This window comes from Myotis nattereri (assembly GCF_964212035.1).
Source record: "Myotis nattereri genome assembly, chromosome: 13".
Taxonomy (NCBI): domain Eukaryota; kingdom Metazoa; phylum Chordata; class Mammalia; order Chiroptera; family Vespertilionidae; genus Myotis; species Myotis nattereri.
Genome location: NC_138088.1, coordinates 25,348,376 through 25,365,012, shown reverse-complemented (window position 1 = coordinate 25,365,012; position 16,637 = coordinate 25,348,376). Strand labels below are relative to the sequence as shown.

Sequence of the window (16,637 nt, the reverse complement as noted above, 5' to 3'; positions counted from 1 at the left end):
ATATTATTAAGGACCTGGCTATCTGAGTTCATTGTAAGTATGTTTTAATTCACAAAATGTTGTTTGAGGCCAATTTGCAAAATCACAGTATTGTGGCACCCAGGTATAAGCTAAGCTGGAAAGTGAGACTTTAAAGATCACATAAGAAGGAATTGCAATTGACCCCTCCATGGTCTGTGAATGGATGCCTTGAGTGTATATGCTGACATTGACAATGGACCCCAACTATGGGTGTGTGTAAGTATGTTCTAGGCAAAGAGAAAAATGTCACTTCCTTTGGTACTTTCCCTACTGAAACCTCTCTGGATTTGACGTCTTGGGCTGTGTCCCAAATATCTGCATCAGGGACTCTCCTGTGGTCTCTGAGGGCCTCCCAGCCTCTGACCCTGGCACCTTTGTCTAGATTCCACTGAGTGTGGTAATGACACACTCTTGGAGTTCATGCTTCAACAGGAGTGACTAGTATTCATCCTGCTCTTCCTGTCTGAGCCGACCTGACTTCAAACAACTAAATAGCAGCTGCATGGAATCCAGCCGCTTGGACTTTGGGATTAGACAGCATGGCTCAGATCTTGACAGCGACTGCAACCAACTGTTTACTCTGGGACCCTGGGCAAGGTTACTTCCACATTCAGAGACTTAATTTTCCTCATCTGTAAATTGGGATAATAACATCTAACTTTCTGTATCGAAAAGATTGTGTGTGTTTTTTCAGGATGGTGCCTAAGAGGACGCAAGCTCTCAGTACGTCATGAGTGTCATTGCTGCTATTGTTAATATTGCTGTTATGACTGTGACTGTCATCGCATACAGGATCATCTTAGAAGAGCTATTATAAAGTAAATATCAATTTGGTCCTGGTGTACTGACTGCAGTAGAGAACTTGATGGCTAGAGGTTTTCCATATGTTCACATACAAATGTGTATGATGCCTCAAGGGCACATGGAGCATCATCTATGCTCACATGGAAACCCAAAGTTACATCATTAAAGACTTTTTTATTTGGGGATGTCCTAATTGATTTTTCCTTCCTGTAGATTTAACTCCAAACCACTCTTAGCCTGGATTATTATAAAAGCAAAGTGAGATGTGTATTCCCTGACATTCGTCCACACACTTGGGGAACAGGAGTGGTCCAGATTAGTTGAGGAGCAGAGGGGGAAATATAGTTTACACACTTGGAGTGGGTCCACGTCTACAGAATCACAGGCAGCCTGGAAGACTGGAAAGAACAGGAGTGACTAGCGATGTTCTAAAACATAGAAATAACCAAATGAAAGAAAGGAATTGAACTGAGCAAGAGATCTGTTGTTTTCCTGTGGCTATGTCCTGAGGTAGCTAAGAATGTTTGCCTGGAGAGGAAGACAGAGAGCCCTGGTCTCATTCTTCTGAAGTTTGAGGGGCCATCATGTAGAGGAAGGAGTTTGTTCAGTTTCCACCCCTCCAACCCCAAAGGATAAAGAGGACCAATAAATGAGAGTAAAAGAGATGAGACTGAAGGGAGCATGCCTGCCTGCACCTTTCCCTCCCCACCTTCATCCCCACCCCACCCACCCCCAGCACCAGGTGCATTACCATTACCCTCCTCACTCCCGAGCTCTAAAGGCCCTTTCTTTACTTCTACAACTTGGTTCCCAAGCCCATTTCTCCTACGAATTACTTTGTCTACCTCTGTGGTTTTCTAAATAAATGTTCCTCATAATCGGGGAGAAAAAATAGATGAGATTGAGCTGAACAGAAGGAAGAACTTAACTCTTCCAGTGCCCTCCCCCCAGTGGAATGGATCCTTAGTTCTTGAAGGGTTTAAGCAGGAGATGGATGGCCATATCTCAGGGATCTTATAGATTATATGAGGGGAGGGGAGTTCAATGACCTCTCTGATCCACTTTAAGATTAAATACAACTTTATCAAGATTTACTAGTAGAATTTCTGTTTTATTCTCTTGAACATTAAAATAGGTATAATGTCACTGCTGCTTACTAAAAATGTATAAGAAATTGAATTTTCAATTATGCTATATAAATAGACATAATTTTCGAGTATTGAAAATACATAAATATAGAGCAAATAAGTTATTTTCAACTTTCCAAAATAACTTTGTAGGAGCTATATAGGAAAAGAATCTCTGAAAAATATCTTTCAATTCTCTAAAGATTTTAAAAAATAATACGCTGCATCTCAAAGACATGAAAGAATTACCCACTGTGAATTATAGCAGCTAAATCTTTCAGAAATCCTAATTTATAATAATGTATCATTAACACTTATGCTCATGAAAGGTCCCACTTTGAGGATCTATATGCAATATATGATTCTAATAGCCCCCTATGCAGGAGATATTTTTAGTATCCCCATATTACAGAGGACAAAACTGAGGTTCAGAGATCAGGAGACTTGTTCAAGTCCACCCAGCTAAATGTGGAGCTGTCTGACGCCTTGGCCCCTGATCTTTCCACTGTGTCATACTTCTTGACCACTTCCTGTCTTGCCTGAATAAACACAGTTCAGGTCAAACATCCAAGCAATGATGACGTCCCGCTGTCACACCTCCCAGTTAAACCCTATAATTTCCAAGGCTCTGTATTCTTGTCCAGCCTGCCCAGGAAAATGTCTATTTTGAGATCTGCCTCTCTCCGAAGAGCTGGATGTTCTTGATGGTCTTTCACACATGGGCCACGCTGAACTGGAGGTGCAGATTTGTTACTCCATCTCACAACTGAGACTGCCCTTCGCCCCCTGTTCCCCATTTGGGGTCTGTTTCAGGGAGGGTGGTCAGGCTATTCGTAGGTTCATGGGGGCTATTAATAGAGCCCGGGCTTCAGCCAACTCACCATGTTTATGTTTTGGGGGTTGCGCTGCAACTGTTGTTGGTAATTATAGATGCGTGGGTGAGGATGGGTACTGATGAACAGTTCCTCCTCAGTTTCCTCTTTACACATGCCCAACACCGGGGGTGTCTAAACTCACAGTCTCATCATAAGGTCCTTCACGTCTAGTCACTGCTGTATTTCCTGGCCAACTGAAGTAAGCAGGGAAGTTGGAAGCTTTCAAGGCAATCTGCATCACCATTTGGGTTACAACCTATGTAGTCAATGCCTTCTTTAAAAGAAGTAATGTGACGCCAAAATAAAGCTCTTTCTCCTCTTACAAGCAAGCTATCCCCTTTGCGATGGCAAAGCATTTACCACAGTTTTGCAGAGAAATATGTAAAGAGTATTCATGAGTCTTATTAAAATGATGCTCCCCAAAGAAACTCATTGAAATGAGTGCTGCCCAGTAAATTGTTGTAATCTGTAATATAAGCTATTTGGGTGCCACAGAGGTACATGCAATCTCTTCATGGTTGAAGGGGCAGAAGCCACTTCTTCCAGTTTTTATCTTGATTCTCTTATGTGCCAAGAGAAAGGGCTGGTCACAGACCAAGGCTACTCCTTGAGTTAACCATGCAGCTACCAGAACAGTCAGGCTCGTCTGCTTCTACCAGTCCATTGAACTTGGACTGTGCCAAAGAGACACCAATGGAAGAGAAATAGCTGAACTAAATAAAAAATGCTGCCACCTTCAAGGTGCTCACTTTAGAGGACATTTTTCCCTACTCTCCAACCTCACCATGCCACATCCTGGGTAATAGCAGTAGAAAGTCAACTAGTGAGAAAGAGAAATTGGGAACATTTAGAAGGGACTTGTCCAATTCCACCTTACATGCCCCTGTCATGTCCTTCCTTTGCCCCCAAATTGTATAGTTCATCTAAGTAGGTGGCTGTTCAAGCTTTTTAGAGGATCTTGGCCAGGGCTGAGACAACATGGTGCATAAAGCCAAGAGAAAGACTTCCATGTGATATGCAAAGACAAGGTTCTGAGGTCAAAAAGCATGTGACAGGGCCCTGGCCAGGTGCCTCCATTGGTTGGAGCATTATCCCATTCACCAAGAAAGATTGTGGGTTCCATCCCCAGTCTGGGTGTCTATGGGAGGCAATCGATTAATGTTTCTCTCTCTTCTCCCACTTCCCCAACTCCCTCTATCTCTCAAATCAATAAACATATCCTTGGATGAGGATTAAGAAGAAATAAAACATGTGGCAGGTTATCAACTAAAAGGTAACCAGTGAAAGAAGCTAGGCACAAAGGACAGCATATATAGTGTATGATTCCATTTGTAAGAATGTCTGGAATAGGCAAATATACAGATATAGAAAGTAGATTAGTGGTTTCCTAGGGCTGAGGGATATGGAAGGTTGAAGGGTGATACCTAAGGGGTATGGGATTTCTTTTGGGGTATGGTAAACATGTCCTGAAATTGATTTATGGTGATGGATGTACAACTCTGTAAATATACTGAAAGCTATTGAAGTGTAAACTGATTGGGTGAATTGTATAGTATGAGAATTAATATCTTAATGAAGCTGTTAAAAATAAAAAGGTAAGAAGTGACATATTTGGGGAACTATGCTGTGGAAAAACCAGAAAAATCGAGTGATGAGCAGTGAGACAGAGAACACTAATAGGAGGTGATCAGCTGACGGGTCCTGGGAAAGAGGCAAGCTGCTCTAGACAGAGGTTTTATACAGTGTCAGCTATAGCCCATGTGTTTTGGAAAGGGTTATGATGGATACCCTCTTGTAAAAGACCTCTAGAGGTCACAGCAGGACTACTGTATTCCACTTTGATTCTAGAAGGATGAATCTGTCTAAAGATTGAGCCTGGCCAGCTTGAGGGAATCTCACTCCTATGATAGGATTATGGTTATAGAAAAGTTAGCCTCTTCTCATTTCCTAAAGCCTAATTAGAAATTTAGTTCATGCATTATGACCCTTGGGAATTAATTGCTCTTCCAGCTATCAGTATTTTTCTATGTTTGTATTTTATCAGGGCTTCGCTCAAAGACTTCCAAGTTTGGCCAATCATTGCAGTATGAAGGTGGTTTTAGTTATATTCCAGGAAAAACCAGAATTACTCCAGTATTTTGGTAACGAATACTGAATGAGGAACCATGCACCCAAGGTCCAGTTCCAAATACAGTGAAGTGAGATTTTTCATCCAGAATTTAGCATGCCCCGGTCCTTCTGTAACTCTCCAACCAGATTGCCCACTCTGTCTCGCAGAGATTCAGAACTGCAGCCCCAAATGCTACATTTTTAAAAAATATATTTTTAAAGAACTGCTACATTTTTAAAAAATATGTTTTTATTGGTTTCAGAGATGAAGGGAGAGGTAGAAACATCAATGATTACAGAGAATCATTGGTAGGCTGCCTCCTGCCCGCCCCCCACTGGGGATCCAGCTCACAAATTGATGCTCAACCACTGAGCCACGCTGGCCAAGCTGCATGCCTACATTTTTGCTCATGTTGTTCCTTCTCCACAGTTGGCCAATTCCTCCCTATCCTTCAGGAATCTTCTAGGAAGCCTCCTCTGAATTCTTGGGAGTCCTTTTGTATGTTCTCATAGCACCTTGTATCAACACATTGACTGCATTGTAAAGGGATTTTCTATTCATCTGTTTATGTCCCCACTGGTCAGGAAGCTCCTTAGGGCTCATTACAATGTCTCTTTGTCCTCAGCTCCTGCACTAGTTTCCAGCACCTAATATGTCCTTAGTAAATGTGTGCTGAACACCTTCATTGCGAAGAGGCTATTCAGGGGCCACTAGGGAAGTTTGACCAAGCCCACACTTTCAATAGCTTAGACACTGCTACCCCTAAATTAAACTGGTTTCCACACACTAAGTTCAGATATTCATTCATCAGCTGACAAGAAGAACTGGGAGTTTTTCTGTAATGCAATTGCTCAACTGTTCAATTTGATAGCAGCACCATCTTGGTAACAGAATGGCAATGGTCTGATTATTCAAATATTCATTTACAAAAATGTGTGGGAAACAGACAAGGTGTGCTGATATTAGTGAAAATAAACAGAGAGGTCTCATTAATTTAATTAAATTAAGATAAAAATAGAATTCATTAGGTGTGCTAAAAGTAGCCTATCTTTAGCCCTAACTGGTTTGGCTCAGTGGATAGGGCATCGGCCTGCGGAATGAAGGGTCCTGGGTTCGATTCCGGTCAGGGGCATGTGCTTTGGTTGTGGGCACATCCCTGGTGGGAGGTGTGCAGGAGGCAGCTGATTGATGTTTCTCTCTCATCGATGTTTCTAACTCTCTATCCTTCTCCCTTCCTCTCTGTAAAAAATCAATAAAATATATATTTTTAAAAAGTAGCCTATCTTTAGCCTCAATTGGATGTTCAATTTATTCAAATATATATATATATATATATATATATATATATATATATATCCTCCCACCCCTTAACCAAACCCAATACTTTCTGAAGTTTATTGTTTGATATTTATCCCTTTGATTTTTTGTTTTCATAAGTGTATTCTGTATCAAAGCAGGAAGTGACTTGTATCATAATAGAGATTCTTGAAGTCTTTTAAAGTCCCAAAAAACTTTAGGCAGCAATAGTCAACTGAGGACATAACTCAAAGGTTATATCCTGGCCTTGTTACTAAGTTATTGAGAGCACAGACATAGAGTCAGGCATATCTAGATCACCTAGCAATGTGTCTTCATCAAAGTTACTTAATCCTCCAAACCTCAGTTTATTAATCTGTAAAATGGGGATAATAATAGTACCTATCCCAGAGGGTGGCTACAAGATGCAAATGAGTGAATATGTTCAATATGCCTAGTCCAGTGCTTGGTACTTAGTCTGAGTGTATACTATAGAAGCTGTTCTCTAGGAGGGAAGGAGGATACCAGAAGAGCTGGGAGGAACTAAACTTTCCCTACTTCACAAATTGTCTAGGGCCTCACCAAAATCTGAACTCTTGATGTGGAAACACTTACAACTGCTGTTATTACTCCTGATCTACCCACTGGGTCATTCTGGCTTCTGCTGGGTGAGTGGGAGTGTGCTATTTATTCTAACCTAATGACTCCTTCCAAGTTAGAGAAGTTGGAAACCCTGACGGTTGTTTCACCCGTTACTTCTTTCATTTTACCACCTCTGCACTCAGGAAGGTGTGTCTCCTGTATTATGGGCGCATCAGCATTTTCAGTTGACTGAGGCTCCCAATTCTTCAAAGGGAAACTACTTAATTCTCTTGATGAAGATTTAAGCAATGACAGTGGCAACTAGAAGAGACTGTATAACAAAATATAGTGGAGTATCCCTGGTGGACTCTGTGTGATGGAACCTGGGTGCTACCACCTCCCAGGAAACAGTCGCCACCCTGGGCCTCCATGTTTGCTTCACCCTGACATGGTTGAGACTGCCCATTTCCATTGTGATCACATTCTCGCCTAAGGTTTTGAAATGGTTTATTAGAGATGCATAACGTTATTTATTACTGTTTAACATTTGTTGTTTATTATTATTACTCCCACTTACCCAACAATTTTGGGAAACTCTTGCACTTCTAAGATTACATGTAGATGTCAAATACTCTCAAGGAGTCAGTTAAACAAAGATGGAATCTGAAGGCAGAGAAGCAGAGAATGGCAACAAAGAACATGGGAGAAAATAAAAGAATGAGATAAAAGAAAAAGACTCAAAGCTAGGATGTCAAAGTACCCAGCCCAGAGCCTAGAACATAGTGGGGAAGTGCTCAGTAGTTTAAAAGCATACAACTATTCTTGTCCCATGGGGCTGCCCTAGCCTGTTTGCTTGTGAAATAGCTTCCAGACAAAAGCAGTAGTTCTAAATATTTGAGTGAAGCTTTCTCCTCTTCATAGGCAAGCCTTTCAAATGCATTATCAACCCTTTATCCACCGCCCACATATTCCCGCTATACTAATCTGACCTCCACACCAACCTCCCCACTGTGGCGGCTCTCTTTCAAGATCATCAAATGAATTATCCAGTCGGTGCTTCCAGGCTCCACCGTGCTGGCCTCCCTGAAATATCTGATGTTGTTGACTGGTCTCTTCTCGAAACCGTCTCCCGTTCCTTCTTCTCCTTCACAGTTTCCCTTTCTGGTCTCCCTTTCTTTGTCCACTGCTTTCAGTTGTTGAGTTCAAAGACCTGTCCTTGGCTTTAACTACCACTTACATATAAACAGCTTTCTTGCTTTTCTTCTCGTTTCTGAGCTATCCTTTGAGCATCAAACCCAAATAGCCAAGTGTATGTTGGGCCTCTCCACTTGGGTATCCCACAGGCACCTCAAATTCAACATGCACAAAACTGAATTATCTTACACCCTCTTCTCCCCACATTGTCTTATAACCACTCAAACCAAAACCCTGGATGTCATCTCAGATTTGTCATTTTCCTTTAACTCCTAACCCTACCCCGCCCTCTACTACATGTTCCCCTAATCGTGGGAATTCTATGTTTCCCATAGCTATGTCTCTAATACTTTCACACGTTCACTGGCTTAGTTGCAACTCTCACAACTTTCTTGAATTATTTTTAATAGCCTCCCAACTAGTTTTCCTGCCTCTTATCTTGCCACCTTCAGACCCATTTTCCTCTCAGATACACAGTGACCTTTCTAAAATGAAAGTCTAGCCCTGACCGGTTTGGCTCAGTGGATAGAGCGTTGGCCTGCGGACTGAGAGGTCCTGGGTTCGGTTCCTGTCAAGGGCAGTGCCTTGGTTGTGGGCACATCCCCAGTGGGAGGTGTGCAGGAGGCGGCTGATCGATGTTTCTCTCTCATCGATATTTCTGGCTCTGTATCCCTCTCTCTTCCTCTCTGTAGGAAATCAATAAAATATATTTTAAAAATAAAATAAAATGAAAGTCTAAGTCACCATCTTACCTGAAGTCTAGCCAGTGGCTCCCCTTTGCTTGCTTATGTAGTAGAATAAAAACCCCTTTGCAGCCTGCCCAGTGTGGTTCAGTGGTTGAGCATCAACCCATGAACCAAGAGGTCACAGTTCAATTGATTCCAGGTCAGGGCACATGCCCAGGTTGCAGGTTACATCCCCAGTAGGGGGCATGCAGGAGGAGCCGATCAATGACTTTCTCTCATCATTGATGTTTCTATCTCTCTCTCCCTCTCCCTTCCTTTCTCTGAAATCAATAAAAACATTAAAAAAAAAAAAAAAAACAACTTCTTTGCAGAGGTTTTAACATGGCTAATAACCCTTTGCAAAAAGCCTACCAGAGGCTTTTTGACCTGGTTCCCATATTTCATCTCTACTCTTCCCTTCCCCAACTTATACCCTGACCATCAAAATTCTAGATATTCCCCCAAAGCATCATATGGTTCTATGTATTCGCAAATGTGGATATGTATATATATATATATATTGCATTTGCTTCTCATTCCCACCTTGACAAATGCCTATTTATTCACAAAGGCCTAGTCCAAGCATTATCTCTTAATCTTCTCTAATATTACCACTCCCCCTCTTTAGAGAGCTGACTACTTTCTCTGATCTGCCACAGTATATCTCTGTTAGGTATCTACCACACTTATTTACATGTCTGCCTCTCTGCTAGACTGAAACTCCTTAAGGTTGGGGATGGTGTCTTATTAGTCTTTACCCTCACCCCTGGACAAAAGGCCTGCCATATAATAGGCAGTTGTTCTATGTGTAAGAGAACTCAGCACCTCCTTACCCTTCAAGTCAACCGGGACTGAAAACCCAAGAAGCCACCCTTGACAATGTCAGTCTCAGGCTCAGATGCTCCATCTGGGCAGCTCAGCCTGGGAGCCCTTCACCAGCTCAGCAAGCATCCCACCTGCCATGAAGTGTGCTGGTAGGGTGGCCTTTACCTCCTTGCACCCCCAGCCCACACCTTACAGATGGAGCATCTTAAAGGTCATGTTCAGGGACGGTCTTTATCAATGAAAACATCAGTAGAGAGAAAAATTCCACTCGGAGATATGGTGAGACATGTTGGTTTCAAAACATTGCAGATCGTTAAATGAGTAATGTTAATGTGATCTCAAAACAGTAAACACACCCCCACATGGAGAATGATATTAGTTGCATTATCTGGAAAGGAAAAAGAAAGACTATTTGGTTGCAAGAACTATGAAGAGATGTCTTGTATGGGTAATTCAAGTTCTTGTAGAGCAGGTAAGTTGCATTTTTCTAATTGCCTCCCCCCCTCCCACCCCTCCGTATGTGTACACACATTCCCAAATCAAATCTGTTCTTGGGGTGAGGCCTGTGATTCAGGGGAAATGGAGGACTGGGGGAGGGGAGGAGCACACACATAGAGGAAGAAAACTCTTATTGGGAAAGAGTTTCTTAAGAATTGTGAATGTCCTGCACAGGAAGTAACACTTCATCACACGGCTGATAATCAGCCTAGGCTTGTCAGGGATTGGTTTTTCCCTCCTGTGGTGTGAGGATGGCCCCATGCAAGCCTGAACACCTTCCCGGCCAGCCTGATAGTCATTTGAACGTATCCAGTACCCATCATCCAAAAAGTGTGAGTGCACTGGTCCCATTACACGGAAGTTATGTGGAACACTCACCATGTCAGGCTGGGGCAGTGGGAGGGATTCTTCTGCAGTTTCAAAGGTTTCCATGGAGCCAGACCAATGCCGTCCTCCAAACAGCCTTTTCCACTAAAGCAGCTAGTTCACGGCCTGCACCTGTATCGAGTAAAACAAAATGCACTTTTTTCACCCACCAGCTCACTTGCCTTTGCCCCTTCTCTCTCTGATGCCCAGTTCTTCTTCCAGAATCCAATATCTTTAGAGCCGCTTACCTTTAAAGAAAACAATCCAATCAGCTAATTTACTCCAAAGAATTGGCAACTCAATATGACTAGTGTTTGCATTTAGAAAAGTGATAAGTACTTTACCCAAAGGAATGATTCTTTAATGGTGAAGTTTCTGGCCCTTTCATGGGAGCTGGTTGGATGTTACAGTGCCTCTCAAGTCCTACCACATGGTGGCCACCAATGATGAGCGCACCTAAGTATGACCCTCATGCCAGGGTTATACTTCATTCCCTGACAAGAAGCCGGTAGCTTCCTTCATGGTTATCAAATTGCTTTTATGCAGTGCCTGTTTTGGCTCCCCCCCCCCCCCAGAAATATTAGGCAGAATAAGTTAAATCCCAAAGGTCCTTACCTCTTGACCATAGATCCTTAATATACTGCCACTCTACCCTGGACTTCTTTGATAAAGAGGACACAGACTGAGTAGGGGCAGGGAGGTTGTCATTACATGAGCCCTTAAGTGTGTCCATATTTAAGGCTCAAGTCATATGTTAATCTTACAACAGATACATGAAGGTCCTCATCCATGTATTCAATAATCACACGTTAAGCTTCCACTGTGTTCCCACAGTTGTTTCAGAGATACCTCAAAGAGCAAAATCAAAGTCGCTGCCCTAGCAGAGAAATCAGTTTAAACTATTTACATCTGTCTCTAGAAAGCAGAACTGGGACAAATGGGTAGGAGTGTCAGGGAAGCAGAGTTCTGTTTCACATAACATACGACCAAATATGGAAGGGTAGTGAGCTCCATGTTACTGGAGGGGCCGGAGAAGAAGCTGCTTGACTGCTTGTTGCAGAGAGACTCATGCTGGCAGCTGGACTAGATCGGCTGTCTTCAACTGTTTCTTTCAGCAGCATAGATCTTTTCTCAAATAAAATCTTATCTTTAGCTCCAATATATTAGAAAGCAGAGTCACTATGACTGAAGGGGAAATATGGCTCTAGAGGACCCCCTGAATGTCCCTCTGTGCACTAAATTCTAGGTATCCACAAGCTACTAACTGAGATGATCACGGAGCTCCTGGCCTGCCCCAGTGCCACGGGGATCTGTGAGTCCAAGTAGAGTGGCATGGGCTTCTCACCACCGTCTTTCCCCCCCTCTTCCCCACTTGTACCTGTTCCTAGGAGAGAGTCTGGTTAAGCCAGAGGCTCTGGAATTTAATGAAACACTTAATGAATGCTCTCTGAGAATGTCAATATGAGTCCAGGACATTGCTTCATTTGAGTAGACCTGAGAATAACAGAATGGCTCCTCCAGTTCCAAAGTGGGCACATTGCCTGGGATCCTGAACCTTGAAGAAAAGCCAAAGAGCTTAGAAAGATGGAAAGAACCTTGGGGAAAGAGGGAAGAAGACCAGAGGGAGACTCACGGGCCACTCACTGACATGTAAGAACGCATTTGTACCGTTCTCTGGTGACCACACATATTTATTATCCTCTAATGTAAGGTTTACTTTCTAGCAATGACTCTATCATCACACCCTCTCAGATAGAACAGGTATGACTAAGGGGCCGAGCATTATTCTGCAATCTGGAGCAGACAGCAGCTCAAAGGACTCCAGGCTGGCAGCTATTCACTGGCTGGGGCTGGTGATGGGATGGCAGAGAGGGGAATGTGGTACCTTGAATCAGAGCTTTGAGTCTTTTCAAGCATAGAGCTACCGTGCAGAGCCTCGAGTTTGCCCAATCATAACCTTATCATCTTCCCAGCTAGAATTCTCCTGTAGGTTCATCAAACTCGAGTCACAACTTCTAGCTTCAGAGTCTACAAAGTTGTGAGCTAAAGTGAATGAGTCAGCCGAGCTGTCCTTAAACCCATTTTTTTTCCCCCAAAGCGTGTAATGTACAGTAAACATTACTTGGGGGAGATGTTAATAGATGTTACTAGAATTCTGAAAACTTTGGGAAACTCTGCATCAAAGAAAAATAAGCAAGTTTCTTTACTGCAGAACTTTTCACAACCTTGAAAATGCTAATGTGACTCTCCAAGAAGGGAATATAGTATAGTTTTTCCTACTTTTATTTTAGTTCTGAATAGATTTTCTCACAGAACCCTGAAACAGATTTTGGAAAATCTGTAAAAAGCCAAATAATATGAATTTAGTTTAAATTTTCATGAAAGTAAGGCGGTATTTCCAAAGTACACCAATTTCTTGTCCATCATCTTGAGAGATAATAATGCAGGCACATAGATGAATTGTCTGCTTCAAATATCAAAACAAACCATTTTATCTGAAATCTTTCTAAGGTGTATTACACACATTTCTATTTTTGATTATGGAAAATGAGACAATTCTGAGTATAAAAGTAAACATATGCTTATTTGTAAAAGCTTGAGAATTTGGAAAAGAAAAAATAAGAGTTACAAACCCATAATTCTCTTAACATTTTATGAAATTTCCCTCATCTTGTTCTGCATAAAATGGTTGCTGAAATATAAAAATAAATGTCATAATTCACTTAATATTTTCTATATCATTAAAAATTCTTTGAAAATATATTTCCATGCCTCTATTATAGTTTGTAATTTGTTTTGTGTGAACTTGGTTAAGGTAATATTGACTGTCATACTTGTAACAAATATTTTTCACAACTTGCTATTTACCTTTTAATTTGGTTTATGATTTTTTAATATGTAAATATTAACATCTATTTAAATTAAAATACAGATCTTTTTCATTTTCTGTTTCTTCCTTTGCTTTCCTGCTTAGAGAATCCTTTCTCATTCAGAAGTCAGATGAATATTCACTAGATTTTCTCTGGATGTTTCATGGTTTCATTTTTTAAGCCCTTTCTTTAAATTATGGTAAGCTGTTTGCTTTTTAAACTAAATAAAGCATTTTCTTAATGACTCGGGATCACGATTTTGACCAATGTTTAAAATTATCTGCCATCAAACCAAATGCCCCAGGAGCCACTGCAGTGAGTAGGGAGAATTTTCCTCATTCTACATGACCTCAGACTCCTGTGATTTGCTATCCCTGTGGCTGATTTTTGGTTTTAATCTCTTCTTTTGACGTTGGCTCCCAGCTCTCATTTCCTGTTACAGACAGTTGTCTACCACTCACAATGCTCCCAACTTTTGACAACTCATAAACCAAATAACCACATTTGCATTACTATGAACTAAGGATATATATAGCATGAGTGTAGAAGACAATAATGACCCCCAAAGATGATGTCCTAGCCCTGGAATTGATGATTATATAATATTACATGCAAAGAGGAATTCAGGTTGCTGATTAACTGACCTTGAGATGTGGAAAATGTTCTGAGTTACTGGGTGGGCCCACTGTAATCACAGGAGCCTTAGCAGAAAAAGAGGGAAGCAGGAGAGTCAGTGTCAGAGTGATTCACTATGGGGAAGACTCGGCCAGCCATTGCTGACTTTGATGATGATGGCAGCCAGAAGCCAAGAAATTCAGACAGCAAGAAGCTTCTCTCTGAGAGCCACCAGAAAGAAATGCTGTCCTCCTGGCACTGTGATTTTAGTCCAGGGACACCCATTTCAAATGTCTGACCTCCCAAATTAAAAGACAATAAATTTGTGTTGTTTGAAGCTACTAAGTCGGGGCTGATTTGTTCAGCAGTGATAGGAAACCGACACACTGGGCCTAGAAGTCTGTTCACCAGAGAAAAGTGCATGGGCTTTGGAGGTTGGCATTTGTGACTGCTATTTTTGGCTGCTTTGCGGTTTTATTTCTCCCACTCACCCTCCCAATTATTTCCATGGTAATCTAACCTATATCAAGGTCAGAGCCTAAGTAGGGCATCATTATTTTACAAGAATTGGCCTTGACAAATTAAGTTGCAACCTTTGGGTCAAAGGGTGAAGTAAAAGGAAGCTACCGAGACAAAGTATTTTTAAAGTTTTTCAGAGAAATCACAAGGCTGGACCTTCTGCCCAGTCTGGAAGAAAGAATGTCCAACAGAGGGTCATGACCCCTGAACTGGGTGAGAGCATCACCATTTCATTCACATCTGCTCTAGGTCAGATAACCATCACTGTCTCTAGGTAAAAATTCCCTCTGTCTCTAAAAGACTGGGTCTCTGACGGATGCAAGATACAAATAATCCACTTAACAAAAGGAGTCTTCTGGAGTTAGGGGTGCTAAATGGGTCCTCTGTCACCAAGGGCCTTGGATCCAGACCAAGTCGTAAAGCATGAATAGTTCAATAAAAATTCTATAGTCCTCAAGACGAGTACACAAATAAGAATATGGGAGGATTAGAAAAGAAGGTGCCAGCATCTGCTCCTAAAATGCATGGGGACATATGCCCAGTAGCGTAAATGGAATCTGCACTTAGGTAATTTGTGTGATAGATGTAGAGGAAGAGTCTGAGGAGTACTCATAATCTCTGCTTCCCTGATGTCTACCAGTGTCCTGCATATAGTAAGTGCTCAATAAATTCCTGCTATGAGCATGAAAAAAGGTATGGATTTAATAACCCTCTGCCATCTTTAAATCACTCTCTGGCTCTACTAACACAGCTATAACTTCTTAATAAAAGTTTTCAACCTTAACATAAAAGACGATTTCATCGGGCCCTGGCTCAAGTTAACTTAGGAAGCCAGAAAATCAATAAGGAAGTATTGATTAACATATTAGAATTCTTTTTTTCCAAAAGAAGAAAAAAAACTCTTTCTTTGAGTTACAAGGTTTGAGGTGATAGTTGAGGAAGAAAAGCAAAATGGTTAGAGTAACAGAGAATAATAATTACATCTGAATGTCATAATTTAATATGTAGGCATTTAAAAAACAATGCACACTTGCCGAAACCGGTTTGGCTCAGTGGATAGAGCGTCGGCCTGCGGACTGAGGGGTCCCAGGTTCGACTCCGGTCGAGGGCATGTGCCTGGGTTGCGGGCATATCCCCAGTGGGAGATGTGCAGGAGGCAGCTGATCGATGTTTCTCTCTCATCGATGTTTCTGACTCTCTATCTCTCTCCCTTCCTCTCTGTAAAAAAATCAATAAAATATATTTTAAAAAAAATAAAATAAATAAAATAAAAAATAAAAAACAATGCACTCAATAGATGGAGGCTATCATATGACTCTTCAAAATTTTCATATGCTCTTCACTAATTAAAAAATAATACTCTGAAAAATAATAACTTATATCATAACTTATAATAAAACCAAAGAATATGTCGGTTTGTTAAAAGAAAGTGATGAATGATGACAGGACAATCTTTACATGTATATATAGAGTGATATACAATACACAAAGTTATGCAAATTGAGAACATAGATTTAAATATATTGACTGTTCATTACTTAAAGGGTAATATAGTGAATCTCTACTAAAATAAAGAATAATTTCTTCACGGTGGTATTAATACTATGATTTCTTAATATGTTGATATATATATACAGATAGGTATTCATTCAAATAGGGCACCTTATGGTAAGTAAGTCCAAAGAAGGGTTTCCCTCGGAGTCTAAAACCATGAACATCAAGATGAAAGGTAACATAAAGAACAGAAGTATTGGGCCGTGTTGATTAAGCCATATCCTTAAGATAATAAGATTCACTTCCAAAGGACTGACTGGGGCATTTAAAGACTCCTAAGGAACTCACAGTCACCAAGATGTTAGACCCAAATGCAAAAAATAAAAAATCAACTCTAAAAGAAATAACATAAAAACACATAAACCAATTTGAAAAATCCTCCCCTTCCAGTTAGGAAGTTTGACTCCATGTTTGCTTTAATGGAGGAAGAGGGAGGTCAGATCTATTTGCTGTCATCAAGAAAGCAACAGGATGGGTGTGAGTCTGAGGCTGCCAGTGTAGACGAGCTAAACGATCTACATTTAATAAATGATGGTGTAGCTTTCTCCTTTCTTCATTACCAAAGAAAGGTGGTAAATGTACAACTTCAAGATCACCAGGTTAGAATCATTCCAACACTTTCTTCCCTCCAAAGTTCCTAGATATGCCAATAATGT

The 16,637-nt window shown here is 41.1% G+C and overlaps 1 protein-coding gene across 1 annotated transcript in view; it reads right to left on the bottom strand.

The window, feature by feature from the left end:
• The window catches only part of RTKN2 (rhotekin 2), a 484,906-nt gene that overhangs the window by 331,118 nt on the left and 137,151 nt on the right, over positions 1 to 16,637 (bottom strand). The window contains exon 2 of the mRNA XM_081104877.1: positions 10,436 to 10,555. The gene's annotated coding sequence lies outside the window, so the exon portion shown is untranslated. The remainder of the gene's footprint in view (positions 1 to 10,435; positions 10,556 to 16,637) is intronic.